At 36.2% G+C, this 4,445-nt stretch overlaps 1 protein-coding gene across 1 annotated transcript in view; it reads left to right on the top strand.

Moving 5' to 3' along the window:
• EIPR1 (EARP complex and GARP complex interacting protein 1) overlaps positions 1-4,445 on the top strand; it is a 399,280-nt gene that overhangs the window by 313,983 nt on the left and 80,852 nt on the right. The window lies entirely within an intron of this gene.

Here is a 4,445-nt window from a genome sequence, read left to right as displayed (position 1 = left end):
GAACATGGGTGTGCATATATCTGTTCTTGTCATGGCTCTCACTTCTTTAGGGTATATACCTAGTAATGGAATGGCTGGGTCAAATGGTATATCTATTTCCAACTTTTGAAGAATCACCATACTGCTTTCCACAATGGTTGTACCATGTTACAGTCCCACCAGCATTGTATGAGAGTCCCAATCTCTCCACATCCTCGCCAGCATTTGTTATTTTCTGTCTTGCTGAACTTTGCTAGTGTTGGAGCAAGACGGTATCTCATTGTTGTTTTGATTTGCATCTCTCTAATAGCTAATGATCGTGAGCATTTCTTCATATGTTTGTTGGCCACTTGAAAGGATATATATTTTCAAGGAAATGCAAATTAAAGCAACGAAACTATACCCTTTTTTGGGAAGGTTTCCTTGTCAGAATGGCCAAAATCGTAATTATGATGAGAAGCTAGTTTGAATGAGAATATGGGGTAAAAGATAATTTTTTTGGAGGACAGCGTGGACTGGTTTTGTCCTTTGACCCAGCAGTTTTAGTTATAAAACTGTATCTTGAAATGTGACAAGAAATATAATCCACCAAGATATTTATTGTTTCATTGTATACAATAGTGAAAAATTAGAAACAGCTCCAATGTCATATAATAGGGAATTGGATTTAAAATTATGAAAATTCATACAGAAAACAAATTGCAGAATTGTATTAATAGCATGATCACATTTCTATAGGTAATAATTCTGACTGTATTATATATCTTAGTATATGTAGAGAAAAGGCCTGGAAAAATATATGTCATCTTCTCACAGTAGTTACCTATGAGAGTAGATGACATATAAAACAGTAGTTACCTACTGTGAGTAGGATTACAAGGAACTTAGACTTTTCTAAAGTTTAATTTTGTAATAAGTATATAAAATAAAATAACATTTTAAAGTAAGATTTCATGAAGGCAAGGGCTATCACTTCATGTATTTTACTCAGAGGAGAGTGCTTCAGTTCCTATGTTAGACATGGATGTATATGGTTTTCAAGTTCCTGATCAATTAGAAGGGAGAGAAACAAGTGCTAGTAGAAGCATATTCAGTAGCCAGGAGGGTTAGACAGCCATCAGCATTGTCACAGACTAACCTGTCATGAAACAACCACAAATTAAAAAAAAAAAAAAAAAGCCAAGCAGTTTTGGACCCTTTATTGTAGTAAAAAACAGTTTTGTATATCTCAGAGAACTGTGAATGTGCCATTGTATTAAAACAAAGCGTGGAAACTGATCATCAAGGTAAGTCTGTCTATTCAATATGCTGTTTTAAAAGACAAAAGGAGTGATACATTTTAAAGCGAATTCTAGCCAAAATAAATAACTTTTCAAATCTAAAAAAAGAGAACCACAAAGACCAAGTATAAGTTTTTTAAAACAATATTTTCAAATATCTTTTGACTGAACCTACAGAAGGAAATAATTTTACATCATACATATGTATATATATGTATGTATATAGATATGTATAGATATGAATAGATATATGTGTGTGTGTATATATATATATATATGTAAAATATATATGTAAAATTATACAAATTAATAATTACCTTGATAACATGTGAGTGTACTCTGTTCTATTACATTGTATTCTAAAATAATGCTGGTCACAACTCCCTAAAGTGACTGCCTGATCCGTTAGTGGGTGACAGCCCTTAGTTTGAGAAACTCTGGGTTGCTGGAACTCAGGAGTATCTCATTTAATTCTTGCAACAACGTTTAGTTAAGTCCCTCTTCCTTGTAAAGAAAAGTGGTTCTAATAGTTAAATATGCTGATAACATAGCTAGTAAAATACTTCTGTTCTGTTACCATAGTGTTGATTCTAACTTTTATAGCAGAGTAGAACTGACCCATAGGGTTTCTAAGGCTTCAGTCTTTATGGAAACAGACTGGCATATCTTTATCTCATGGAATGGCTAATGGATTAGAACTGTGACCTTTTGAGTTAGCAGCAAAACGCTTATCCACTGGGTCAACAAGGCTCCTAGTAAAATACTTTTAAGTTACTCTCATGTTCAAGTCTTGTCATACAAGTTCACTCTACTGACTTTAGGCAATTTACAATTTAATTAGGAAGATGTCGGTATTTGAAACAATTAAAGGACTAACTGTGGCAAAACATAGCTGTTCAAAGGGCAATTATATAGCAGGGAGAAATAATTTCAGAACAGTTATTAAGAAGGCAATGTAGCCTTGGTTGGAATGACAAATACATTTAATGTTGTGTTGTCTTCATAATACTGCATGTTCATGGCAGACATTTTTAATAGATTACATCACTTTCTCTCTCAACAGGCCTGGAATCATACTTGACATAGTGGTTCAGCCAGGCACTTGCAATCCTTTGAAGTGAGATTGCAAAGCGAAACTTGCTTTCCTCCCTGGATAGTTAAGGAGTTCTGGTGGTATAGTGCCTAAGGCATTTGACTCCTAACCAGAAGCCTAGTGGCTCAAACCCACCAGCCACTCCTCGGAAGGAAGACCATCCAATCTACTCCGTCATGATAGCACCTTAGAAACCCAAGGAGGGGTCGCTATGAGTAAAATCCAACTCGATGGCAGTGAGTTTGGTTCTGGTTTTTTGGAGTTAAGAACAGAGTCTAGTTGGACAGACTGAAGTTCTGAACCTTTCTAGTTCGGTGATATTATCTTAAAATATGGTTGATATGACAACATTATATGTAAAGCCTATCATATGATAGATGGTCAGTAAATGTTGATTTTTGTTTTGTTGAGGAAGACTTCCTATTAATGATGGCATTTGTGTTAAAATTCTGTTGGGATAGGATTTCCATAGAACAAGACAACATAAGGCTGTTTTTCTATTTCATTCTATTGAATGGGCCATTCAAACATGATTACTGTGATAGTAGTATGCAAGTTCACATGGGAAGGGTACTAGTCAGGGAGACTATGGTTCCACAGTCTGAAACAAAACAATGAACTCATGGTAAAATGGTTGGGTTCAACTGAAGTAAAAGCAACAAATTAAAGAGACATTTTTTAAAAAATGCAGCAAGTTTTGTTTGTTTTGTATGTAGTGTTTCAGAGATATGTCAGAGTTGATTCAGATTTATAGTGATGCTATAGGACAAAGTAGAACTTCCCCTTAGTGTTCCAAGGCTGTAATCTTTATGAAAGAAGGTGGTCACATTTTTCTTCCACAGAGTGGCTGGTGGTGGGTTGAACCAGTTAGCAGCTAAGAGCTTAACCACTGTGCCACAAGGGCTCCTTTTGAGATGGAGAGAGATATAAAATTACTTCAAAGTTTTTGTTTCTTGGAGAATTGTAACACCTTTGATAGAAAAGATGGGGATGAGGGTGCAATTGTTGTTAGCTACAGAAGAGTCAGCCCTCATATCATGGTGACCCCATGCACAAGATCAAGCTATTGTGGTTCAAAGCTTCTCCTAGGTTTATTTTCAGAAACACTGATCACGAGCCCTTTATTTCCAGTATGTCTTAGTCTGGAAGGTCTGTTAAAACCTATTCAACATCATAGCAACATACCAGCCTCCACTGACAGATGGATGGTGGCTGTATATGAAGTGCATTGGGCACGAATCAAAGCCAGATCTGTTGCATGGATGGCAAAAAGTCTACCACTGAACCATCAATGCTTCTTAAAGTGCCCTAACAGAGTTCCATTTAATATATTTGAAGTTTGAAGTGAAAATGACACATCCAGTTAAAGATGCCCATGGCAGTAAATCTGGGGTTAGGGAATCAAAGTTGAAAATACAAATTTTGGCTTCATTAACATGAATTCCATGTAATTTAAAGCCAGGAAAGTAGGAATAGATGGATCTCTGATGATTAGAATATATAGAGAGAAAAACAAAGGGCAAAGAAGTAAACCATGGAGTTATCCTTTAGTGCTTCACTTTAACCTGTCTGCAAAACAACCCTTATGAGAATTGATTAACAAGCAAAACCTCATTATGATAAGGTTCCTTTTCTTTATTTTAACAATTTATTATGTTTATTTATGTTGTTGAAAATATGCACAGCAGAATATTATTATTATTGTTAAACCAAAAAACCAAACCCACTGCCATAGAGTCGTATCTGACTCATAGCGACCCCTCCTGGGGTTTCTGAGGCTGTCACTATGGAAGTAGATTGCCCAACCTTCTTTCCGAGGAGTGGCTGCTGGGTTTGAACCACCAGCCTTTTGGTCAGCAGTCAAATCTCTTAGGCACTAAGCTACCAGAACTCCTATTCTTGTTAGGGGCTTTAAAGTTAGTTACAACTTACAGTGACTCTAAAACATAATAAAACAGTGCCCAGTCCTGTGCCATCCTTATCATTATTGCTGTTTGAGCCCATTGTTGCATTACTGTGTCAGTCTATCTGGTTGAGGGTCTTACTTTTTCTCCCTTACCCTCTGCTTTACCCACTGCTCCCTGCTCACAGTA

Source organism: Orycteropus afer, unplaced genomic scaffold, assembly GCF_000298275.1.
Source record: "Orycteropus afer afer isolate SDZICR_OR568_19922 unplaced genomic scaffold, OryAfe1.0 scaffold00204, whole genome shotgun sequence".
NCBI classification, from domain to species: Eukaryota; Metazoa; Chordata; class Mammalia; order Tubulidentata; family Orycteropodidae; genus Orycteropus; species Orycteropus afer.
Note: the sequence above shows the minus strand (reverse complement) of the source record. Positions and strands in the feature narration are given on the sequence as shown.